Source organism: Phacochoerus africanus, chromosome 2, assembly GCF_016906955.1.
Source record: "Phacochoerus africanus isolate WHEZ1 chromosome 2, ROS_Pafr_v1, whole genome shotgun sequence".
NCBI lineage: Eukaryota > Metazoa > Chordata > Mammalia > Artiodactyla > Suidae > Phacochoerus > Phacochoerus africanus.
In genome coordinates this window covers 263629559-263655914 of record NC_062545.1, presented here as the reverse complement: position 1 = coordinate 263655914, position 26356 = coordinate 263629559, and the positions used below count along the sequence as shown (strand labels likewise).

At 54.6% G+C, this 26356-nt stretch overlaps 1 long non-coding RNA gene across 1 annotated transcript; it reads right to left on the bottom strand.

Annotated features, from left to right (window-relative positions):
* Positions 1-19392: 19392 nt before the first annotated feature.
* LOC125120312 (uncharacterized) lies at positions 19393-23406 on the bottom strand. The gene is made up of 3 exons (XR_007133300.1): positions 23344-23406; positions 20611-20734; positions 19393-19919 (listed from the first exon to the last, which is right to left on the bottom strand). It is a non-coding gene; the product is annotated as an uncharacterized LOC125120312 (long non-coding RNA).
* Between the last annotated feature and the right edge of the window lie 2950 nt (positions 23407-26356).

Below are 26356 nucleotides of genomic sequence, written 5' to 3'. Positions count from 1 at the left end.
CCGGCAGGCGCAGGTCGCGCTGGGCAGGGCGCTATTTTTAGCAAGAGCTGCTCTCCCAGTTGGACAGACAGAACCAGTTAATTCGACAGCTCAGGAAGGGCCTGCACCGGGAGCTCCCCGGAACGGCAGCCGCAGCTCTGCTGAAAGCTGATCCTTCGCATTCCTGCCTCGAGAGGCGGGAGGGCGGGAGGCTCTAATTCCTGGGGGAAGCTGGCGTCCTCTCTCAAGACAGCGCTGGGGCCCCACGTGCACGCCCAGGATACCGCTCTCTAAGTCGACTCTGAAACCCCGCCGGTCTTCCTCCTGGCCACCCAGGCCCCAGACTTTCCACAGAGTGCCCACTCTCCCTACTGATCTCCAGGACTGGAAAGAATCCCCCAGAAATGGGATCTGGGTGACAAAAACTAGCGCACACACACATCCCTTGGAAGCTACTTGCTGAGAGAAGGAAGGAAAAGTGACAATCCTGCACCAGATGAGCTGGAGGACCAGGTAGAGGTCTCCAGAGCCTGGGCAAAATGGGATTGATGGACAGGGTGGCTTTCCAATCCTATGGAAGTCCTCTAAGAACCCCTAAAGCAGCACCTTCTGGCTGTGTGATCTTGGCAGATCATCTCACCTGTATGCCTCAATCTCTTTTTCTGCATGAGGGAGTCTTAGGAGCTGAAGAGATAGAGTGTGTGAAGCCTTTGTAAACAACACGTGACATGGATGTTCATGTAGTAAGTGATGAGAGGGAGACAGGGATGAATAAGACCTGGATCTGCCCTCAGGAAGCCACTAGATCTTCCAATTCAAGGTGGCGATGTTAAGGTCCATGTTAAGGTCCTAAGAAGATACAGCTAGACCATAGGATATTAGCCCAAGGATAGATAAATAGGCCAATGATCTATTTAGCAGCTGCAACAATAGACCCACACATCCATGAAAACTTCACATGCAGCAGAGATGGTGCTGCAGGTCACTGGGGAAATGGTGGTTTTTTTTGTTTTTTTGTTTTTTGGTTTTTTTTTTTTTGTCTTTTGTCTTTTCAGGGCTGCATCCACGGCATATGGAGGTTCCCAGGCTAGGAGACGAATCAGAGCAACAGCTTCTGGCCTATGCCACAGCCACAGAAATGAGGGATCCAAGTTGCATCTGGGACCTACACCACAGCTCACGGCAACACCAGATCCTTAACCCACTGAGCGAGCCCGGGGATCAAACCTGCATCCTTATGCATACTAGTTGGGTTTGTTAACCACTGAGCCATGATGGGAACTGCTGGGCTTGTCCTTTTATGGAGCAATTGGATCTCTATATCGGTAAAAAAATGAGATGGAACCCCTGCCTCACATCATGCCTATAACAAAATCAATTATAGGTGGATTAAAGACTTAAACACAAAAACCTTTTAAGAAGGAAAAATTTTGGAGTTCCCATTGTGGCTCAGCAGTTAACGAACCTGACTAGGAACAATGAGGTTGCAGGTTCAATCCCTGACCTTACTCAGTGGGTTAAGGATCTGGCGTTGCCATGATCTGTGGTGTAGGTCACAGATGCAGCTCGAATCCTGCATGGCTGTGCACAGCTCCGATTAGACCCCTAGCCTGGGAACCTCCATATGCCACGGGTGCGGCCCTAGAAAAGACAAAAAAAAAAAAAGGAAAGGGTTGTTAAAGACCCTCAAAGCACAAACCATCAAGAAAAAGATTAAATTTATCACTTAATACCTTAAATGTATCATTTAGTTAAAGGGCATAACTCCTGTTTATCCAAAGAAGACACTTGAAACACGATAGGCAAAGATCTCCTACAAATCAATTTTCAAAAGAAACAAGAGAAATCAGGACAAAAAAAATATGAACAGGCAATTTGAAGAATGGGACATATGCATGTCTGATAAACATATCAAAAGAGATTCAGTCTCACTTTTTTTTTTTGTCTTTTTGCTATTTCTTGGGCCGCTCCTGCGGCATATGGAGGTTCCCAGGCTAGGGGTCTAATCGGAGCTGTAGCCCCTGGCCTATGCCAGAGCCACAGCAACGTGGGATCTGAGCCGCATCTGCAAACTACACCACAGCTCACGGCAATGCCGGATCGTTAACCCACTGAGCAAGGCCAGGGATCGAACCCGCAACTTCATGGTTCCTAGTCGGAATTGTTAACCACCGCGCCACAATGGGAACTCCTCAGTCTCACTCTTAATCAAGAAAATGCAAAATAAAACTGTGGGAAGGTGCCGCTTTACATCTGTGGGATTGGCAAAAAAGTGATGGGGTGGCACGCAGAGTATTGGTGGAAATGTGGAGCCCAGAGGACTTTCATACACTGCTGGGGGAGAAGAAATTGGGTACCACCACCCTGGAGGACAATCTGACAGCATCCTGAAAGGATGCGCACACCCCAGTGAGCCAGAGACTCGGCTTCTTGGGTAGATCTAGAGGCCATCTTGCTCATTGCAACTGTGTTCCTAGCAAAGAAGTAAAGGGGCCTCGATGTTCCTTAGCGGACAAAATGCATAAGCAAATTGTGGATAGGACAGTGAAAATCCACACTAGAGATTTTCTAGTACAGCAGTGGAAATAGAGATTCCTTATGAATCTTAAGGGCGGGGGATAGGGAGCAAGTTGCAGAAGATCAAGTTGTATGTCATCATTCATGTAGACTTCTAAAACATGCAAGACAAAATAATACCAGATGATTGCTAGGAATGCATATATGTAGCGAAAGTATAAAGAAATTTCAAGGAATGATAAATACACCATTTGGGAAGTGTTTACCTCTTGAGGGGGAGAGGGATATGTGAAAGAAGGTAGGAAAGGGCTTCACCTAGATTAGTAAGGTCGGTCGGTCTTTCTTTCTTTCTTTCTTTCTTTCTTTCTTTCTTTCTTTCTTTCTTTCTTTCTTTCTCTCTCTCTCTCTCTCTCTCTCTCTCTCTCTCTTTCTTTCTTTTCCTTTCTTCTTTTCTTCCTTCCTTCCTTCTTTCCTTTCCTTTCCTTCTTTCCTTCTTTCTTTCGCTGAAGGTCTCGTCTGCAACCTACACCACAGCTTGCGGCAACACCAGGCTCGGCTACTTGCCAGCTATATGACCTAACCCACTGAATGAGCCCAGGGATCGAACCCCGGTCCTCATGGATACTGGTTGTGTTGGTTACTACTGTGCCACCCTGGGAACTCTGTAAGGTTTTATTTCTTGACTTGGAGGAGAAGCACCTGGGTGTGTCTTTGACTTTTCAGAACATTTTTAAAGGTGCAGAGCAAGCATGGTGGTATAAAAGATACAGTCTACATAAAAATCCAGTCCAGCTCTGAACTTCAGCTTCCTTATTTAAAGGATGCAGTTGTCATGTCTGTGAAGGGCTCGACATGAAGCCCGACTCATGGTGAGGTGCTCAGTAAATCTTAAGAACACAAATAGCCTGCTCCCCAGTCTCCACGGGGCCCTTCACACCCTTGTGCCAGCCAGCTGAGACTCTGCCACCCAAGCCCCACCATGCAGCCAGGTCTCCCAAACCCCCCACCTCTGACATGTCTTCAGAAATTGTTCACTCTTCCTGTTCCTTCCTCGCCATCTCTGTGGGGCCAAATCCAGCTCTGATATTTCAGCCCATGAGAAGGTCCTGCTAGGTCTTCATGACTCTCAAGCAGAGGGTTCCCATGGCACCGGCCCACCCCACTGTCCTTGTTTATCACATCCTGGATTGTGGCACCCAGCAATGGGTCTATCTCTTCCCTGAGCTGACTGTGAGCTCCTCTGGGTCACTAACCTTGTCTGAGCCACCATGGCAGCCCCATCTGCATAGGGCCTGGCTTGGGGAAGGTTTGTTGAATGAATAAAGGGGATGATTGGACCCAAATACTCAGAAAAAAAGGGGTCATGCTGAACCCACAAAAGAGGTGCAGTCCCAATACACGGATTGCCTACTTGGTCTTCACTGAGTGTTCTTAGAAGATAATGTGACCAGGGGGTCAGAGAGACTTGGGTTCAAATCTAGGCTGGGGAGTTCCCTTCATGGCTCAACAGTTAACAAACCCAACTAGGATTCAACAAACCCAACTCTCATACACTGCTGGGGAGAGGAAATTGGGTACCACCACCCTAAGGGACAATTTGACAGGATGCAGGTTCGACCCCTGGCCTTGCTCAGTGGGTTAAGGATCTGGCATTGCCATGAGCTGTGGTGTAGGTTGCAGATGCCGCTTGGATCCTGAGTTGCTGTGGCTGTGGCACAGGTTGGCAGATTATTTGACCCCTAGCCTGGGAACTTCCATATGCCACAAATGTGGCCCTAAAAAGCAAAACAAACAAACAAAAACACTAGGCTAGGCTACTTGCCAGCTATGTGACCTAAGGCATGCTATGACATCCCTCTGAGCTCAGTTTCTGTGTCTCTAACACCAAGGTGTGACTGGGGCTTACTGCAAGAGGTTCTTGCAAGGATTTGGTGAGATAAATAGAGGCAAAATGCATGGCCCCATTTTTGGAACAGGTAGCAATTATGTGAATATTGGCCAAGAGGAAGATGTTTGCAAGGGAGGGTGGAAGGAACCCAACTGGGTTACTATGAAGGTGGGAAGCTGATTTAAAAATGCCAGAGGATGCACCTGGAGGCTGGCCAGAAGACAGAAGAGTCAGAAGTGTGCTCGGAGTCAGGGCTTCTCATGGTCCTTCCTCCTCTCCTTGGGTAAGGGGCTGCACCGCATTTCAGAAGCACAGACCCTTCTCCTTACCACCCCACATCCACTCAGGCCCTCTCCCATCTGTTTTCACACGTAGCCCAGGGAGCCCAATCTGGATCCATCTTTTCCTCACCAGCTTCCATCTGTGGGGGCGACAGAGCCTGTGGCACCTTCCCCGGAGACGCGTCTGAGACGCTTTACCAAATGCATCCTCCGCACATATGCAAAACCCACATATGTCCACTTGTTGGGACTCCCATCGAGGCAAAGTACAGGATGGCAAATCGCTTATAGTCCAGACCCTGGAAGATGAGTTGGCCGGTGTTACACGTTGTGCAAGCAAACAAATATATGAAGTCGACAAGGCTTTGTGGTCACTGGAAAAGAACAATACTGCGTGCTTTATGGGCTCGGATGAGATTTTCTGAACTAATGAGCTGATAGTCTTTGACCAGATCACATTAGACAATGTAATATTATCCTGGTGACACTGACATTAGCTACCATGGGCTCTTTGTCCCATGAAAATGGCCATGCGAGGGAGGAATCCCATCCAGCTTAAGACCTGCCATCTCAAGCCTTCTCGGGAAGGTCACCAAGGACCTTCTTGTTGGTAACACCAAAGGACATCCATCCACCTTGACCTCCCCTCCCCTCTTGGCTGTACTTCATTCTTAGAAACCCTCTGGTCCTTCCATCCCACCATTCTCTCCCAGTTCTTTGGTCATGTCTTTCTTTCCTTGGCTACCTCGCTTTATTCTACTGGGCTACACAAGCTGGAGCTTGAGGTTTTCTGCCTCCCTCTTATCTTCCCAGACTCTCCACAGGCAATCTCCACTGTATCCCGGCCCATGGCCTCAACCGCCTTCCTGGTGCTGGTGATTCCCAAGGGGCTATTTCTAGGCTAGTCCAAGCACTGGCTGTCATCTCTTGCCTGAGCTGCCGTGAGCACCAAGCTGCCTCCCTGCATCCACCGGGACCGGCTCCCCATTGCTCCTGGGCATGGCATTCAGGGCTCCTCCTGAGCCAGCCCTTCCCCCTTTCCTGCCCCTTTTCCCCCAGCTGCTTGATCCTAGTCCCTGAGCATGCTGGGCTGTATTGTTGCCTGTCTCTGCTCCACACCTGAGCAGCTCACTGTTCTGTTCACCTGTGTCCCCAGCACCAAGCCCAGAGCCTGGCACAGAGGGAGTCCCAGTGACATGGGACTCTGGAGCTCAGGGAATCCGCAGACGCCAGCGGTGGGTGTGAGAGAAGCTGTAAAGGTGAAATCAAGGCATCCAGGACTGATTCGACTCAGGCAGGGCTGCACCCCCTCACACTGGCCCGTCCTGGGAACCAGCGCATCCTCCTGTTCAGTATAATTCACAGTGTCTGACTGCAGCGGCCTTCTCTCTGCATACTTAATTCTCAAATACCTCTCTGAGCTGGAGGCAGGGTTTGCACGTTTTACTGTTTATCCTTCATGGCCCTGAGGCCCTGCACATGCTGGATCAGCCCTTCGCTCTGCTCCCTTCCCTCCCACTCCATTTATGGCACCCCCACCCTGGGTGCCCGTGGGCCTGGGTGTTCATCTTATGAGATTCAATCGCTGTTTTGGGGACCCTCACTTCTATCATCACATGAGAGCCCCCCACCCCAATGAATAATTGGTTAGTTTGTATGACTATAAAACCTCGTAGGTGCGGATATGGTGGTGCAGTATTATAGGTTATAGAGCCCAGGATTTGGAGCCAAACAGACATGGGTTTGAGTATAGGCTCAAACCCTCAAAACCTCTTCCTAGCCTCCAGGCTTTGCCCTGATTTAAAGGACACAGAAGGGAGGCTAGGAAGAGCACAATCAGAGAAGAGGGTGACAGAGTGAGGAGGGAGGGACAGACAGCTCTTCAAAGGGACTCGGTCAGAAGGAAGACCAGAGATGGGGTAGTGGTTGGAGGCGAATGCTTTGGGGTGGGGTGCAGGTGGATGCTGTGATTGCAACCCAGATCCCCCTTCCAGAATAAAGGATGCAACCCCCCTACCCAGGTAGGGTGGGGGAGCTGCTGCAAGATGACACTCAGTTGTCAGCCCTCGTGGGATGGGGCGGCAGGGTGGGGGGTCGGCTCACTGCTGCTAAAGTGAGCCACCACACTGGAGGTGACATCCCCTTCCCGGGGTGTCCTACAATCTGTGACAATCACCCAGGGACATAAAGTCCCAGCCCCTTGACACTACTCAGGACAACTCTGGAGGGACACCCCTGCTCTACGGCCCTCCCAGGCCCTACCTAGGTGGTGCTGAGACCTGCACTCAGACTGCACGGCAGCCCAAATCCTGCCTCCTGCCCTTCCCTGCCATGAGTGCTGAGCCCTCAAGCAGGCCCCAGAGGACCTCCTGCACCCTAATACATCCCAGAGCCTGCTTCCTGGGAACCCACTCTGTGCCTGGGAGCACTTGCTGCATGGCCTGTCTGGTGGGAACAACACAAGAGAAAGTGTGACTTTGAATCGGCCAGCGAGAGAGGTGAGCCCGACTCAAGGGACCAGGCAAGGTTTCAGGAGCAGCGGAGAGGCCAGCTCATCCTGAGACAAAAGCAGAAGTTGAAGGCAATTTAGGGTGGGGAGCAGGATACAGAGTCATTGCCTTAACTTTTTTTCTCTCTCCAACGCAGCCAGAAGTAAGGTTGGCTGCTGAAAGATAGATATTAGAACATTGCATGAGAAAGTAATGACACTAGCACGTGATGAATGTTGCCATGCAGTAGGAAAGAGTGTAGGGCCTCAAAGGATGGATAGGAGTTCGCCAGGCTGCCTGCCCAGTGTGGAAACTCATGCCAGGAAGAGGAAATAGCTGGTGCCCAGAGCCCAGCTGGAGATGATGTGAGGGACTAGAGTAGGGTTGCCAGGTGAAATACAAGATGTGAATTTAAATGTGAATTTCAAATAAACAATGAATAGTGTTAAGTCTAAGCATGTCCTGTGCTATATCGGGGACATACTTACACTAAAAAAAATTAGCTGTTATTGACCTCATCCCCTGCCAGCAGCCCACTAGAGGGTCCCCCATGCTGTGGCCCAGGTACTTCTCCGAGTCCATCTTATCCTTCCCTTGCTTAAACATCTGCAGAGGCTCCCCATTGCGCAAGCCCTCAGTTGGGCATTTGAGACCCTCTATTGTCTAAACTTTAGCCACTCTCCCATCCCTATCTCTCATCCTTGAACCCTGCTCCCTTTAATCTCCTGCCTCTGAGTCTTTGCTCAGCTGTTTCCTCTGCCTGTAGCGCCTTCCCCCTGGCCATGCTTCCAGGAAGCCCCCCAGGTCCCTCTGGGTGGATAGAAGTGGTTTCCTCCTCTGATTAGTAGCAGTAGCACCTTGGGCATGTCATTTCTCATCTCTAAGTTTCCATTTCCTTGTCTTTATTTATTTACTTTTTTTGTCTTTTTGCGTTTTCTTCAGCCGCTCCTTCGGCATATGGAGGTTCTGAGGCTAGGGGTCTAATCAGAGCTGCAGCCACCAGCCTACACCAGAGCCACAGCAATGCGGGATCCGAGCCGCGTCTGCCACCCACACCACAGCTCATGGCAGTGCCGGATCCTTAACCCACTGAGCAAGGCCAGGGATGGAACCCTCAACCTCGTGGTTCCTAGTCAGATTTGTTAACCACTGCGCCACGACGGGAACTCTCCATTTCCTTGTCTTTAAAATGGGGACAATACTGCCTCTCTTCGGTGGCTGATGGGACCAGAGACATGTTCAGAAAACACCAGACACACTCTGGAATATTGCCACTCCCCCCGCCAGTGCCTAGATCAGTGCCAGGCACCCAGTGGACACAAATGCCAAAATGAACTGACACAAAGGTGCTGAGCTTTCCCAATTTAACTTGCTTCTTGGAATTATCATGTCCACCAGTGGAACTCAGACAAAGTCAATTTCTGATATGAAGATGATCTGAAGAGATGAATAATGAAACCACTGCCATCTGACTGCATAACGGGTTTCGCTCTCAGTCAACAGGGAATCAAACCAGCTCCCCAGGAAGGCTGCCTTTAAGGACCAAGCATGACGCCCAGTCTCTTGGACTTGGAGGAGGGAATATCCACCACACATTTCTCTCTGAAGCCCTCCCAGTCCCAGATCACGGAAGGTGATTTCTTATAACTATTAGCATAATTGCCCGACTGCAACGCTACAGAGAAGCGATTAGATGAGCCTGTGATTTTTGCACAGTTATTTGTCTCGAGTAAGTCACCTGAAGTTCATCTGCTATCAGGATTCATGACTGCATTCTGTAATCGTAGGGAATTATTTTGCTAATAACAGAGGCACCTTGATCTAATTTAGTTTTAATGCCTGGAGGTGCCCTCCCAGAATAATCAGCTCCAGGGCAATTCCAATTTCCAGGTTTGTTACACATTCTGGAGAGAAGATTCAATTCAAGGAGCCTGAAGTTACTTCTTTATCACCAAAAGTCATCTGGGGCGAAACGCAATCCTACCTCTGTGTGCTTGCAGAAAAATGCAGGGAGAGGCTGAAGGCTAGGGAGCTGAGTAGGGGGTTCCCAGCCAAGAGAAACCACTGGAAGACGTCACTAATGAGTAGGGATGGGGTTGAGTTAGGGCCACAAGACCTCCCCTGGGAGAAGCCTAAGTTTCCTTTCCTTGCATTCATTCATTATCTCATTCATTCTTTTATTCCTCTTCCAGAGTCTCTTCTCTGCAAGACCTAGTCTCTATGGTTATTTGAGTACAAATATTGATAACAATTCCTTAGGCAGCCCTGTTCTAGGTGCTTTATGTGTAGTAACTCATCACACCCTGTGAGGCAGGTGGGTGCCACTATTATCTCCATTTTATGGATGGGAAAGCTGAGGCAGAGAAGAAACTTGCCTCAGGTCATCCAGCAGGTAAGGGGGATAGCTGGGGTTTGAACCATAGGCCATGAACTTCCTTTAGTTCACATACAAGGAAGAATCTGAGGCGTTCCTGTCGTGTTAGCGAACCCGACTGGCATCCATGAGGATGCGGGTTCGATCCCTGGCCTCACTCAGTGGGTTAAGGATCCAGCATTGCCATGGGCTGCGGTGTAGGTTGCAGACATGGCCTGGATCCTGCATGGCTGTGGCTCTGGCGTAGGTCAGCGTCTACAGCTCCGAATGGACCCCTAGCCTGGGAACCTCCATATGCCGCAGGTGCGGCCCTAAAAAGACAAAAAGACCATAAATACATAAATAAATAAAAAAAGGAAGGAAAGAAGGAAGAATCTGAGCCCGCCAGGAATTGTTCAACCTTACTCTATGCTCTCATTTACCCCTCACAACAGCTCTGGCACTGGGGTGTTGTTAGTCCCATTTTATTGAGGAAGAAACTGGGTCCCAAGAGGGGGTTGAGCTGGCCAAGGACAACAAAGTGAGTAAGAGAAGGAGTTGGGGCTTAAACCCTGAGATTCTGATTCTGTACACACTGCGAGTCTGGCTAAAGCCGGGGCATCACTCAGTGTCTTTGTGCAGCTCCAGAAGCAAGCCGGGGAGAATGTAATTAAATGACAGCCACCCAGCTCGGCTCTTTCCACTTTGGGGCCATTCCTCTTCCCCATCCCCCTCTCCTTGCTCCAGAAACCAAGTGTCCTTTGGTTTTACTGTCATTCCATGTTACCAAACAAAGCTAACTTCCAGATTCCTATTCATTCACTCATCTGTTTATACTTTCAGCAGAGGGCTGTGTGGTTCAGCAGAAGGGCCAGGAAGTCGACATGGCTCTGCAACTCAATTCTGCGCTAAGCCTTTGTCGTCTTATCTGTTTGAGAAGGAGGTGGGTTCTCTATAAAGTGATGGGCCACAGAACCCACCTTTCTTTTTTCTTTTCTTTTTTCTTTCCTTCCAGCCTCCTCTCTTTCTCTCCCTTTCTTTCCCTCCCTCCCTCCCTTTCCTTCTTTCACCATGCCCAAGGCATATGGAAGTTCCTAGGCTAAGGATCGAACCCATGCCACAGCAGTGACCCAAGCTGCTGCAGTGACAACGCCAGATCCTTAACCCACTGCACCATAAGAGAACTCCAAATCCTTATTTCAAGTGAAAAACTTCAGGCAAGCTGCAAGTTTACGTCAGGTGAAAGCGGGCTGCTCTGGGCAGAGCTGTGTTGGGGGCAGTGGGGCATCTCCTCTGACACAGTGGGAAAACCACTGGCCTGAACAGAGTGTCTTAGCCCTTGAGGTTCTTGGAGTCAAGGAATCTGGGATCTCCTGATGCCCAGTGCTGGGTGGGCAGCAAAATGCCCTCCTGACAGCTCCCCCCTGCCCCTGCAGAACACGTTTCCTGCCTTGTTGGTGGCATCAGGGCCAAATCTGAGAGGGACCTATCCACCAGGCCAGGCTGTGCCCAGGCTCCCGTCCCAGGAGGCGGGCCTTTCTGGGAGTCTCGGTACAGAGAAATGCTCCCTGCTTCTCCCCGCAGGCCTGTGGGGTCAGTCTGTCCTTGCACAATCAGCTAGAAGGACAGGCTCCCCCTCTCACCCCAGCTCTGCCCATTTATTTTCTCTTTTCCTTTTCTAAAAACATAGTTTGTATCCCTCCCCCACTCCCTCCTTCCTTCAACAAATGCTCCCTAGTCACCAGCTGGCTTGTTCTAGGCCTGAGGCTTCAGGCGGAATGAGCTGACTTCACACTCACAGAGACAGCTGCATCCTGGAGTGACTGGTGCTCCTGGGGCTGGGAAGGCTTCCTGGAGGCAGTGGTGACCAAAGGGGCACTGACGCATGAATAGGAGTTAGTCCGGTTTGGGGGCTATGGCAGGTGGGAGGAGACATTCTAGGCTCGGAGGAGAGGTGGAGCTGGGAACTGTGGCAGGTGGGGTGAGATAAGGGTCCCTGAAGGGCTGGCCAAGGGCTGCGGACTTGATCTCGAGGGTCATGGGGGGTCAGTGGAGAGTTGAAGCAGGCCAGAGAGGGAGGCCAGACATGCACTTTAGAAACTCATCTGGCTGCACACAGTTAGGGGTGGGGGGACCATGAAATGGGGCTTCCCTTCCCCTTTTGCCTCCCCTCCCCCATCCTCCCCCCCAACACTCCCCACAGCCCTGATTCCCTCTGAGTCACAACATGTGGAGAGGAGGGCGGAGAGGCTTTGGGCTGCCAGCTGTTCCCACCCTGGCCTGGCCCCCAGCCAGGAGGGCAGCCCTTGACCTCTTCACCCCCAGGATCAAGGGTCAGGATGAGTTCAAATCTCCATTCCCCACTGCCTGTGAGGCTTTGATTTCAGGGCCTCCGAAAAGGGCCTGTTTGTGAACAGGAACTCAGGCAGGTTAGCTTCCCTGCACCTCCTTCCAGCACCTTCTCTCCAAATCCTGACTCTGATAAGCCCCGGCCCCCGCCTAGCAGCCCCTTTCGGCCCTGGATCACTGCCTCTCCTCCACGCAGAGGTGGGGGAGGGGCTCGGTTCCATCCCCAAACACAAGCTCTTTTGTTCCACCACTCAGCTCAGCCCTCAGCCCTGCATTGCACTGATGGAGGTTTTCCTGGCACTCAGGGAGCCCCAGGTCAGCTGAAGGATGAGGGGTTGGGGACAGAGGCTGGAGGACAGATTTCTGGCTACAGCTTTGACCTTGTCCCTCCCCTCCTTGGTTCAAATCCCCTTCCTTGGCTCCTGCTTACTCTGGGATGGTAAACCTTTTTTTTTTTTTTTTTTTTTTGCTTTTTAGGGCCGCACCTGGGGCTCATGGAAGTTTCCAGGCCAGGGGAGCTGCAGCTGCCGGCCTGCACCACAGCCTCAGCCACACAGGATCCGAGCCGTGTCTGCGACCCACACCACAGCTCAAGAAAACTCTAGATCCTTAACCCGCTGAGTGAGGCCAGGGATCAAACTCGCATCCTCATGGATATTAGTCAGGTTCGTAACCACCGAGCCACAACGGGAATTCCCTGGGAAAGTGATTCTTAGTCGGGTGCAATTTTATCCCAAAGGAAACATTTTGCAGCATCTGGAAACATTTTTGGTTAGGCTGGGGGTTGGGGGCAGTTAAGATACTGGCATCTAGTGGGCAGAGGCTGGGGATGCTGCTAAACACCCTCCAGTGACAGCTGGGTCCCCACAACGGAATCATCCAGCTCCAAGTGGCAACAGAGCCAAGGCTGAGACACCCCACCTGAGGGTACAGCCCCCTCACCCTGTGTCCTCAGCCGCTACCAAGTCAGTCACCCCCAAGCCTCAGGCTGGGAAGCCCCAGACACTCGTTCCCACTCTGCACCCTTGCTCTGGCTGTTTCCCTGGCTGGAGTGCCCTCCACCCCCCAGAAGTCATCCCTGACTCCCTGATACCAACTGCTCCCTTCCCTGATCTGTGCTGCCAGCTTTGGCCCTCAGGTGAGCAGAGGCCCCAGGCCCCTCCCACAGGACTAGGCACTTGGAGCGACCACTGCAGACTCACAGGGACGCCACGTGGGATGCATACTGGCTTTGGAGCCAGCAGGACCAGGGTTCAAATCCTGCTCTGCCACTTCTGAGCATTTGACCAGGGGCAGATCGCCACATGTCTCTGTGACTCAGTTTCCTCCTCTGTGAGGTGGGGACAGGCCTTCTAGAGAGAGTTCTGTGAGCTGTGCCTTCTCCCTCCCCTCCCCTCGTTCCCTGTCTGCCTGATTCTTCTTGTCCCCATCCCTCCATCCCCCCCACCTCTGGCCAATCGCAGGTGGTGAACCTTCTACTCTTGGGGCCAAGAAGAGGAGGATGAGAGCGGCCCTCCTACTTCTCCCTAGAAACTGAGCTTTGCCCCGGGCTGCTGAGGACCCTGGAGAAAGACCTTGGACACCGGAGGTGAGGCAGGCCTGGGTGGGCTGCGGTGGCTCAGGGGCACTGCTGCCCTCTTGGCTCCCCGCCTTCTTGGCCTCCGCCTCCATGCGCTGATCTCAGCTTCCCAGCCCCCTTCTGTCTGGGCTGAGCTTCTGCTGCTGTCAGGTGAGCTGGCTCCTGGGGGCAGCTTCCAACACCTTTAATACCACCCCTCCCCCTCCATCCCCATGTTGCATGGGTCAGAGGAGCCCTTTCCAGTTTGCGTGGGGTCATTCATTCCACAGACGTCAGCAAAAAGTGGGGCTCAGAGACAGGCTGACAACCCCTCCTGCCCGTCACCCATGTGAGACGGGGCTGCCCCCCGACCCCCAGGCCTGAGTGGGGAGCAGAGGAGGATGAGGGGTGTTGTTAGAGTCCCCTGGTCCGGGGTGGGGACTGCAGGCAGAGGGTGAGACAGGAGGCTCAGGTGGGGGCTGGGAACTGGGGGCGGGGGGTGGAGTGTGAACCAGGCAGGGGTGGGGGAGATGAGGACTGAAGGTGTGAGGACGCGGTGGGGGGAGGGGGCTGAGGGGGAGGGAGTCGTGGTTGGTCTTGGTTAGAAGAGGAGGACGAGGAGCCTGCTGAATGAGGCTACAACTGAATGAGGAGGGGAAGCTTGGCAGGAGGGGGCGGGGCGGGGGGGTGGGCCGAGCAGGAGGGAGGCAGAGAGACCCAGAGGGAGACAGAGACACTGTGGCACTGTCCATCTCCAAGCTGTCAGAGGCCCAGGCTAGGAGAAGAGCCCCAGAAAATGGGGCACAGCCACCCCAGGAAAGATTAAAAGGTCTCGGAGCAGGCACCTTCCTGGGCACCCTGGCTTCCAGGCCATGGAGTTGGCACAGCCACCTGGTCAAGGACAGTCTCACAGGAGAGAAGGGTCTCTACTGTGCCTTCCTGGGAGGGGGCAGGGGTGGGGGGGCACACAGATACCAGGTCCTAGGAGGGAAAGCAGGGATAGACAGCCCCACTCCTGAGTCAGACCCTGAACTTGGCAACCTGGGCTTCGGGAGGCCAGACCCTCCCCCACCCCCACCCCCTCCTTCCCTCCAGACCTGTCTGGCTGCCTTCTGGTTCAACCTCACTCTGTGTTCCAGGTCCGCTCCCTCCACTGCCACAGCTCAAAGCTGCAACCTGGAGTTCCCTTCACGGCGCAGTGGTTAACGAATCCAACTAGGAACCATGAGGTTTCGGGTTCGGTCCCTGCCCTTGCTCAGTGGGTTAAGGATCCGGCATTGCTGTGAGCTGTGGTCGGATCCCGCGTTGCTGTGGCTCTGGCGTAGGCCAGTGGCTACAGCTCCGATTTGACCCCTAGCCTGGGAACCTCCATATGCCGCAGGAGCGGCCCAAGAAATAGCAAAAAAAAAAAAAAAAAAAAAGCTGTGACCTGCCCTCGTTCTCAATGCTTAATGTTCAACCATTAGGAGAGGTGGGGAAGGCCATTTCTCTGAGACTTGGGTCAAGGGAGAGAGAGACCTGGGCAGAGGTGGGGTGGGGGCCGGGGGACAGTCACCCCAGTCATTTCAGGATCTATGGCCCCCAGAGCTGGCTTTTCTGGCACAAACCGCCCCCCCTTGTTCTGAGGCTAATGCTGGGGTACCCCAGGTAGGAGGGTGGGACCCTCACATCCCCACAAGCTCCCTCACGGGCTTTTGCAGGCACAGGCAGCCGAGACAGAACCACCCCCGCAGGCCCTCCATCCTCCAGGGGAGGTGCTCATGCCCTCAACACGCGTTCGTGTGCGTGCGCACACAGGCACAGAGACACACTGGGATGTAGGTCACCGGCTGGAGAGCCTGGGGCTGGGCTTGTGAGGACCCAGCCATCCAGGCAGCCACGTCCAGATTGGACAGAAGTACACCCCGCCCTGAGCCTGCCTCTCCCCGCTGCTCGCCTGTGTCAGTCCGACCAGAAGCCTCTCTAGGCTGCGCTTGGTTTTTGCCAGAGTCCCACTGGCAGAGACTGCAGAACCTGACCCCGGCCAGGGCATTTGCTCTGTGGGTGTGGACCCTGGCTGGTGGCAACGTAGAGCTACAAGAGACAGAGGGGTGTGGCCCCACCATGAGGACCTCCAAGGTGTAGCGCGTGGGATGTCCTAAGACTAGAGGTGGGAGTGATCGAGAGGGTTCAGTCAAGGAGAGAACAGAGCAGCCTCAGCCTGGCTGATCAGGGCTGGCTTCCTGGGGGAGGTGGCCTTGGCGGGGGAGGTGCGTGAAGGTTTCAAAGAGCCTAGGAAAGGGAGTGATACTGGCAGGGAAGGCCTCAGACACTCCCATCCTCCACTCTGCAATCGGGGCCTCTCTGGAGGTCACATCTGGAAGGACCATCCCAGACTCTTCAACAGAAAACCCCTGGATGGCCCTGTTGGCCCTTCGGACACAGCAAGTCCAGAATATCAATCCCCTTCCAGCCCAGAATCTGCTCTTCCACCCACGTCCCTCTCACAGTGTGGACACTGGCCTGCCTGCCACGCAGGCCAGCAACCAGGTCACCCTGACCTCACCTCACCCCACTCCCTCAGCCTCCACCTGTTCAGTCTGGTGCATGGAGCAGCTCTCAGCCCCAAGGTGAAGACCAGCAAGGAAGCCAATGCACTGGATCCACCGGCATGCGGCAGGATAGCAGGAGACCCAGGGTGCCTGGGAGCTCAAAGGAGGTAGTCAGGGAAGGCTTCCTGGAGGAGGTGACACCCAAGCTGAGACCTCAGGATGAACAGGAGTGGCCAGGTTGGGAGAGGAGCAGCGGGGGGAGCTGAGATGGGGAAGTGGTCCAGGCAGGGCAAATAGCAAGTGCAGAGGCAAGAGAAGGGAGGGAGGGGGGCACATCCAAGGCAGAGATTAATGCATCACAATGGAGTGGAGTGAACCAAAGGGCGTGCTGGAGCCGAGGACGGAGGTGTCAGCCAGGGGTCAGATGGTGGATGACCTTGATGCTGCGGCAATGAGTTCAGACTCTCTCCTGCTGCAAGGGGGCACCCTGGGGGACCTTAAGATGCCTGTGAGTGGCCCTTTGGCTGCACATAGAGGATGAGTTTGGGGGACAGGTGGAGACAGGGATCTCCAGGTGGGAGTGAGGCAGCTGCCTAGGCGTCCAAGGTGGGCCATGACCTCAGAGGGAGGCTGGGAGGTTGGAGAGTCAGGGCAGAACTCAGGACCACTCAGGACGCAGAATGGACCTTGAATGGTTCTGCTTACTCCTCTCTCAGGGCCTATCTTCCCCTCCTCTAATGAGGGATGGACAGGAAGACCCCCAAGTCCTCTCTCCCTTGGGCCTCCTCACTCTTGGGGTCATTTTCTATTTTCTCCAGTCTGCCCAGCCTTCTGAGGTGTCTCTAGGGGGGAACCCCAGCTGGGAGGGGCATAACTCTAGTTTCCAGAGGAAGGAATGGGCTGGCCAGTGAGAACAAAGGACTGGACTCAAGCACCCAGCAATCAGCTCAGGGAGGCCAGCCAGTGAGATGGTGCTGGACCCCATGAGAAGGGCCCACTGGCCTTCTTGGTATAAGGTGGGGGTTGGGGGGGGGAGGCAAACCAGCAGTCCAGGAGCCTGGGTGTAATTTAGGCCCCATCATCATAGGACTGAGGCTCAGACTAGTGACCTCACCTTCTTGGGCCTCAGTTTCTTCATCTATAAAATGGGGATTCACTTGTGCCAGGAAATACATCAGGTAGTAGGAAAGCTGCCAGGAACCTGGCCCCACTATTAAGCCATTCAGCAAAGATTTGCTACTCGGTCCTGTGAGGCAGCCACCCTCCAGACCAATATGAGAAGGAATGATCTAGGAGGCCACTACTGCGGTCCCCACTCCTCTCATGAGGAAGTCGGAGCTCAGAGAGTCACATGCTCCAGATCCCAGTGGGGAGGTGCAGCAGGATGCAAGCCCAGGCCTGGGCAGAAGGATGAGGGCAAAATGTCTTTGCTTCCTAAACACCAGGAACTCCTGTGTCAGCTGCTCCCTCTTGCTCCCACCAAAAGCCCCTCTCTTTAGGGGACACTCACTCCTCCCTTGGAGCCCTCTCCGGCTCTGCCTGGCCCAGCTCCAGCCACAGGAACTGCCCTGCCCCCATCCCCAGGCCTCACCCCCTGGCCTTGTGCAGCCAGCTGCTCAGGCTTGGGAGCATCAGCGACTTAAGCCCCTCCCCTGTCCGGCCTCATTGTTCTTCTTTATTGACTCTTTTTCCTGATTTCGCCTCTTCCCAGAGTCCCATGGGGCAAGAAGTGGGGCTCCACCACTGGTCCACTGGCCCAGCTGGGGAAGGTCAGAGGGCTCGGCGAGGCCAGCCAGCAGGAAGGATTGTGGACTGACAGCCAGGATACCCAGGGGCAGCCCAGAGTGGTGGGCAGAAGTCTGGGAGTCCTGGGTTTGAATCATGGACACCCCACTAGGTGCCCTTCTAAGCCTTGGGCCCTTCTAAGCCTCAATTGTCTCATCTGAGCAGTGGGGCTGTTCCTGCCTCTGGGAGGAGCCAGTGACTCCACAGGGGACACTTAACACAAGGCCGGGCACGTAGTAAGAGCTCAGTAAGTGGGGTCCCCGCTCTGCCTCTCTGGCCCAATTCCTTCACCTGTGAAAGGACCTCCGGTTGAGGGTGTGGCTTCTCCTGCTCCTTCTGTCCCCTGAGGCCCAGCCAGCTGGTCCAGGCAGGGCCCTAGAGCAACATGGAAAGAATCTGGATTTAGCCTCCCTTCCCCCTCCCAGGTAGGCAAGGCTGCCGTCATTAACTAGGTTTCACAGGCAGAGAAACTGAGGTTTGCTGTTGAGTTGGCCAAGTGGCAGAGCCAGGACGAGGTCACAGGCTCTTGTCCTTGAGAGGTACAGCAGGCTTGAACAGCACCCATCCTCCCTGATCCAGCCACACGGACACACAGCAAAGGGCCTGGGGGCCACTGGTTCAAAGCATGGGCTCTGGGGTGAGGCAAACCGACAGGATTCTCGGCTCTGCCATTCACTCACTGTGTGACTTTGGGTAAGTCACTCAGCCTCTCTGAACTTGTTTCCTCATCTCAAACAGGAGGATGAGAACAGCCACCTCACCGGGTGGGGGAAAGGGGAAGCCAGATGATGCATGTAAAGCACGTGGCTGGCCACATAACTGCTGTTTTATGGTTATTTTCCGCTTGCAACCAGCGGAGGCAAACCGCTTATGACATCTTCAAATTCCCCCTCTCATGAGGGAAGGGCCAGGGCGTGGTGACATCAGGCCTACTGACAACTTCCAGCCCAAAATAGCCCTCTCTTTAGACTGACCCTCCTGTTACAGCAGCTTCTGCACTCGCTGTCACTCCCCAGGTGAGCTGACAAGCTCAGCGGTGCCTCCTGCCCCATCGAGTTCGGCCTCTGAATGGTTCCAACAAATGCTCCTAGGGAGACAGAATTTTAGGTGGCAGCTTTGGCACACAGCTGGCTCTCAGAAGGTGCAACCAAACCAAGCCCCTGGGCTCGGTAGCCACCTGGGTTAAATCACTGACCTCGCCGGAAGGTCTCGATGTCACTTACCTTCCTGGAGCCTCAGTTTCCTTATCTGGAAAATGGAGCCATGACAGCAGCCTACCAGGTTTGTTGTGAAGATTCAAGTAGGCAATGAACATGAAGGACCTTGCCCAGGGCCTGGCCTGCAGAAGGGACTCAATAAATACCACTAGTTGTTATACCTGCAGCACCTGGAAGTTTACAAAATCACCTCCATCTGCCTCTCTACAGGGCCCCCAGCTGGAGCCAATGTCCCTTGCTGCTTATCAAGAAACTGAAGGTTCTGAGCTGCCTGTGTCGCCCCCAGAATTTCCAAAGCAACCAGCCCCTTCCAGAGCTTTTATCCTGGCCCAGCTCCCTTGTCTACGAATCATGAACTCCCCCCAACAGGTGTCCAGCCTCCCATGGTTTCATCGCATCGCTCCTCCGAGACCCCAGCCGACCCAGGAAGCAGGCAAGGCAGGGCTGAGTCTGCCCATTTATTGGACAAAGAAGCTGAGTCTGAGCGAGGAGTGGGGATGTGGTCCAGGCCGCTGGATGGCAGAGGGAACCGGGATGAGGCTCAGGCCGCAGAGAGGGAAAAGGGTGCCAAGTGCTGAGTCGGATTTAGAATCTTAGATGGCCAGAGCTGGAACATTCGGGCGTGTGGAGTGCAGTGGCCTCAGCGGACAGCTAAGGAAATAGAAGCCCAGAGGGGAGAAGTTTCCCCGAGGGCTCAGGGCAAGTTAAGGGCAGGATCTGGCTGGTGCCACTCGCCATGCACTCATTCACTCATTCATTCATCCAGTGAATGTGTATTGAGTCTCTTCTCAGGGCCAGAGGCTGGCAGGACCTGGAGATACGGCAGCAAATAAGACAGAGCCCCTGCCCTCTAGGATCTCATAGTCTTGAGTGGGAGTCAGGTCAGTGATGGGGGATCCATTTGTCCCCTTCCTCGCAATCGCAGGCACACAGGAAGGAGGTGCTTCTCCGGGCTGGACTTTCCAAGCAGCTCTGAAGGGCACATGCCAGAGGAGGGCAGTCAGATCTTGTCTGGCCTTCACCCCAATCTATACAGAGGAAAACTGAGGCCCCTTCAGGAAGAGCTCTGCTAGGGTTAGGGCACAGTCTCCAAACTCCCTCCTCCTTGCCTTTCTGCCCCTGATGGCTGTCCCTGTGTTTGCCCCTCCCCCCAGCTGTGGTCTGAGCCCTCACCCACATGGCTTGTAGGACCCCCCCTCCCCCCGCCACTAAGGGGCACTGCTCAGCCCTGTCTGCTAAGATGCCCTGAATGTGGCTGAGGCCTCCAGAACATAAGTGTCCGCGGCTGGGGACCTGGCCAAACTCCTTCCAGCCCCTGAGCATCTGGTAAATGGAATCAGCTCAGGCTATGCACCCGGTGGAAGGGAGTCTTGCTCTGCTTAAAGTGGGGAAGGGGCCCAGAGCCCCTCCCCCCCAACAGCTGTGCTTCTCCCAACCCTGTCCCCACTGAGGCTTTGGAGCCCCCTAAGGAGCTCAGCTCACCAACCCCTGACCAGAAGCATCACCCTCCCTGGCAGCGTCAGAAAACCCTCCGCAGTTTTTCCTGCTGCTGTGCTTTTGCACGCGCTCTTTCTCCCCTCCTGGAAGGGCCTTTCCTCACATCCTTGGCTGGACCAACCAAATTGTTCACTTCACGATTCACAAGGATTTCTCGGACACTTACTACAGGCCAGGCAGAGAGCTACGCCCTGGGGATAACAGCTGCCAGGGAGCTTAGAAAACAGTGAGGGGTGCGGAGGTTAAACACATGCACAGATGACCTCGAGTGGCGCAACCAGCAGCAGGTCCTATAAAAGGAAAAGAGAGACTAGGAGAGGGGGAATCTAATTTGATGGCCTGGGGGAGCATGATCTAAAGTAGGCTCCTCTGAGGGAGTGGCTTTCCGTGGCGCCTGAGAGGAGGAGAAGAAGGAATTAGCTCAGTGAAGAGCAAGAGGAAGAGCATTCCAGGCAAAGGGAACAGCATGTGCAAAGGCCCTGGGGTGATAACTAGTTTGGTGAGTGTGAGGAAGGTCAGATGAGTATGGCTGTAGCCTACAGAGTGAGAGGATGAGGGCAGAAGCGTCGGATCATGGAGGGAGGCACAAGAGGCCAACCTTAGTGAAGGGACCTTGTGGGTAACAGGGAGAGGGAGGAGTCCAAAAGAAGGAACCAGAAAAAAGAGAATGAGAAATAGATGGGAAAAAAATCAGAAGAGTGGCCTATCCTGGAAGCCAAGTGAAGAAATCATTTCACATAAGAGAGAGCAATCTACTTCTTCAGTGGAGTAGTCGCCTCCTCCAGGAAGCCTTCCTGGGTTCCATACCTGGCGTTAGAGGTTCCACAGGGCCTTGGCTTTCCCCATCAGAGGGCTTACCTCACTCCCAGACCAGCCTGGGAATGTCACAAAGGCAGAGACAAGGTCTGACTTGTCTCTCCAACCCCCAAACTTAGTCTGGGATGTGAAAATAGTATTTGTTAGATAAATAAAGGTAGGACCTGTGCTCAGAAAGGAAGTGACTCTGAGGCCACAGTTTGCCCTTACTGCCCTGGCAGAATGACCCCTTCAGCTTTGGCACTCCAAGGCTGAGGCCAGACATCTCTTGGCTGGACCTGGGACCACTGCCAAGGGCAGCCTGTGCTCCCCTCCAGTCCTGCCTGCTCCTTTCTTGTCCCTTTGCCTCTTCATCTCAGATCCCAGGCATCTCCCTTCCTGACCAGCTTCAGGTCAAGACCAGCCACAGGTGAAGAGAGGGAGCTGGTTGTGGGTGGCCCTTCAGTGAGAGCACCATCAGCCTCCATTTCCAGGGCCCCAGGCTCACCCAGCCCCTAGGCTGTCACTTGCAAACCCAGGGGACAGCAGGTTGGGGCTGTGGGCTCACGAGATGCCACCGGGTTCCAGGTGGGGAGATGGAGCCCCGAGGGATATGGAGCCTTGCCTGGCTATGGGTTGGTCCCCAGGCAAGGATCTGGGCCCTCCGTGGGTAGCATCCAAGTGTCCCTGGGCCAAGCTCCAGGTGAACACATCTAGAGACAGGCAGGTCTGTCACACAAGCCCAGACTGTCTGCCCCACCTCCCCTGAGGACTCTTCACTCTGAATGCAGCCTCCTCTGTACCATTTGTCTGTCCCCCATTGGAGGCTGGGAGTTCTTCCAGAGCCAGGGCCTCCGTCTCCCTCTCCCCCTCCCTCTCATTCTTGCCTCCCTCCATTCACCAAACACAAACTGTTTCTTAGGTTTGAATTCTTTATTCCTGCACCCCTGACCCTGCTACAGAGCCTGGCACGTGATGGGGGGGGGGTCACTCAATGTGTGTCCACTGGCCACCCACCTGCCCAAAGATGCCAGGCCTGCAGGCAGGGCCGTGCCAAACTCCCCTGAGGGGTTCAGCTCCAAACTGTGGCAAAGGGCCCCTCTCCCTGGAAAGAGCCAAGGCCGGCAGGAGGGAGGGAGTTTGGCCTTGAGTCTGTGCCTGGCAGCCAGGCCTGGCTGGGGGTGGGGGTGCAGGGGTCCAGAGGGAGAAGAATGGTTTTCTTGGCCCACAATTGTGGGGACCTGCGTCCCCAAAAAGCTGGTCCAAGCTGGGGCAAGGCCACGACCTCAGCTAGCCCTCCTCTCTGAGGCCGACAGGGCCCTCTCCCTACCGAGCCCTCAAACCTGCTGTCCCCCAGTTGCCCCTCAGTCCCTCATCCACCCTTCTGCCCTCCTCCTCCTCTCCCTCACACACAGTGGAGGCAGCCAGAGGGCCGGGGCATCCTAGCCAAAGGTGCACAGCCTGGCCAGGCTGAGCAATCGGTGGTTAGTTCTCTGCACCCCTGGAGCCCCCAAGTCCAGCCATGGTGGAGCCACTTGAAGACTTAAAAGTCTAACGGGGGTCTGTCCCAAGCAACTTTCCCCCAACAAGCTGCCCAGGGTTTGCAAGGAGACTGCGGCAGGCGGGGCAGCTCCCCGGTGGCAGCCCCCTGGGGCCCTGCAAACAGGGGAGGGCTTTCAGCCTGGCTTTAATTACAGGCTGCGTTCTGTTGCCTGGTCCATCTATATTTATCTGCAGGATCTCACTAATTAAATTCCCCATAGCACCGGCAGGGCCTGGGGACAGCGAATGAGGCAGACAGGCAGGGGGCTGCAAACTTCCTTCCTTTCCTTCTCGGCCAAGAGCAAAACAGAAGCCAAAACTCCTTCTCCCTCCCCTCCACCCTGCCAAGGTCCAAGTTCAAGGGGTTGCCCAAGACCCCCACTCCGGGGACCCTTTGGTTCTGTGCCCGGTAATCCCGGGCGGCCCCGACCCAGAGGTCCCAAGACCAGGCAGTGCCCAGCTTCCTCCCCCCTTCAACTCGGATTCCTGCAGCAAACAGAAAAGTCTGCCTGAGCAGCAACTGAATCCCCAACTCCTGCCACTTTGCCGGCGCCTGTCTTACCGAAGGAGTCGTCTTGGTCCAGGAGGGAGTCGGGCTCCATGGCGTATGGGCCCCCAGCCCCTGGCCCCACCTGATTTATGAACCGAGGCTGTCTCCATGAGCGGCTGGGTTTCTCCTTTTGTATTCCATCTGGCGGCTTTTCCAACTAGATGACTGGGTATTCCTGCAAGCAGGCCCCTTTCCAGCCCTCGCCTTCATACAGTACATTTAAAGTAGCAGTAACCTCTTTTTCCTCCCCCCGCAGCCTGGCTGGAAACATTAGAAGGGACCGAGGCAGCGAGATGTCTAAAATAGGAAGACGCCGGGGACGACTGGCCTGGCTGCCCGCGACGCTGGCTGCGGGGATCTGGCCCGGCTGTGCAGATGGAAAAGCTAGGAGGTAAAGCTGAGCCTGAGCCGAGCATCTGGAAGCTGGCTCTGGGGCCCTGGGGGTCTGTGGGAACTGGGGGGAGAGGGAAGGCTGACCCACCCGTGGGAGGGGCTGGGGGTCCACTCTGTTCACCACCAAGCGCCTAAACCCCAGGGGCTTCTCCCAGGCCCTGCTGGAACCTCCTACTCAAATCTGTTCTACAGACATTTCCTGCAGTGTGGGGGATGCAGAAATTGACTCATCCATCCATTCAGTCAGACACAAAATTTTTTTCTTTGAGCATCTACTCCGCGCCAGACACCATGCCAGGTGCTGGGTGCAGCGGGGAGCAAGTCACAGCGTCGCTGGAGCTCACGGCTAAACGGGTCAGTGCAATGCAGTGTGTGTGGTAAGGGCTGCCAGGGCATAGAGAAGGGCTGCCTCCCGTGGATGGGGGAGGTGGTCAGGGAAGCCTTCCTGGAAGAGTGGGCACTTAGGCTGGGGCTTTATGGATGAGTAGGAGTTGACCAGGTGAAGAAGGAGGGAACGATGGGGAAGGTGTGCCAGGTGGAAGGAATGCCCTGTGCAGAAACCTCGAATTGAGAGGGTACTTGGGAGTGTTCAGTGCCCCCCCCAAATAAGTTTCAGGTAGTTGGAGCAGCAGTGGAGGCAGACGTGGTGCAGAGACTGGAACCCTAGAAACACAGGGGAGGGTCAGGCACGGGCTCATGGGGATGGTCAGGCTTGAGGGTCCAGGGAGTGACACATGCTGGGGCATCCTTTAGAAAGGCATCTCTGGCTACTGTGTAAGAGGGAGGACCTGGGGCAGGACAGGACTGTGAAGGCCGTCAAGTCCCCAAGGGAGAGGGACGTGTGGCCTCTACAGGAACGGCTATAATAACCTGGGTCCTGCTCACTAAGCAGCCACCAGAGCCGGGCAGCATTCCTAGTATTGCCCACAACATTTCGCTCACTCCTCAGTGACCCTCCCTGCCCCCCCGCCCCCGCAGCAGAGGTTCTGCCTGTTCTGTTTTACAGATGAGGGTGAAGCAGCTTAGAGAGGGGAAGTGACTTGTTCGAGGCTTGTAAGTAGCCTCCAGGCCAGGCCTAGACCTTAGAGAGGTCACAGCCTTGGTGCTAAGGGCCTGGGGGAAGACGAAGATGCAGTAATTCAATCTATATCAGACCCAGAAAACAGACCATGGCCCCGGGCTTGCGGGAGAAGTATGTCATTTGGACCCAATCAGGGAAGACTACCTGGATGAGGAGGCATCTGAACTGGAGAGAAGAGCAGGATTTGCACGGGTGAGCAGGGGAAGGTGAGGGCCTCCCAGGAGGTGGGGATGGCACAGGCAAAGGCACAGAGACAGGAAGGCAGGACGCAGTGGGAATGACAAATTGCCTGGAGGCTGTCCAGGCAGATGAGCTGGAGCCTGGGAGTGCTGGCTTGGTCCAGGGACACTACAAGCACCCTCAGAAGCCCTTTATCCCAGTGGAGACCTGGGTATCCCTACAAATGGCCCCGTCCCAGGATGCTCCTTAATGCTCTTACAGCAGGAGAAAATTTCTGCCCCTACCAAAATCACTGGACCATTAGAAGCCAGGCCTGAGTGAGCAGGGCTTTGGAGACCTGGCTCTGGTACAGAGAGGACATCAAAAGAAGGGAGAAGGAGGAGTTGCCGTCGTGGCGCAGCGGAAACGAATCCGACTAGGAACCGTGAGGTTTCAGGTTTGATCCCTGGCCTCGCTCAGTGGGTTAAGAATCCAGCATTGCTGTGAGCTGTGGTGTAAGTCACAGATGCGGCTCGATCTTGCATTGCTTGTGGCTGTGGTGCAGGCAAACAGTTGTAGCCCCAATTCAACCCCTAGCCTGGGAACTTCCATATGCTGTGGGTGTAGCCCTAAAAGCAAAGAAAAAAAAAAAAAAAAAAGGGAGAAGGGTGACAGGGAGACAAGCTGGGATGCTGGCAGGTTGAGCCCAGACCAGGGCTGGCAGGGAGGGAAATACCCACCTGGGCCCCTCCCAGCCGCCCGCTGCTGCCCAGCTGCTCCCAGAGCAGCCAGTGGCTGCTGACGTGGTTGGCCTAGCCTGGGGAAGCTCCTTCTGTCACCCTTCACTGCCCCTCCTTGGATGACGGCAAGCCCAGATCCCAGCCTCCCGCTGCCTTAATTACAGGGAGGTCAGGCCCTACCCAGGCAGCTGCAGTCACCAGGCTCCCTGGATCTCTGACTCAGTGGGTGTGGGGAGCAGGCTGCAGTGGGGGAAGGGGGTTTAGGAGTGGTGGATGGGGCCCCCTGGACCACCAGGCAACAGATGAGTTCAGGTCCTGCCCCCGCCTCCACCCTGCCCCACCAGCTAGAATAGGGTAAAGTGGGGCTGAAGGAGGGAGCCATCTGCTCAGCACAATCAGAAAAGCCTTTGCAGAGGAGGGGCCACATGAGCTGGACCGGGAGGGATGAAGAGGAGTTCGCCTGGCAGACACTAGGAGGAAGGGCAGGTAGCATTATCCTACATACCAAGCTTTCAAGTTCTCCTCTGCTCGGGGTTCTGATTTTCTTTCTTTCTTTCTTTCTTTTTTGTCTTTTGTCTTTTTTGAGGGCCACACCCACAGCATATGGAGGTTCCCAGGCTAGGGGTCTAATCAGAGCTGTAGCTGCTGGCCT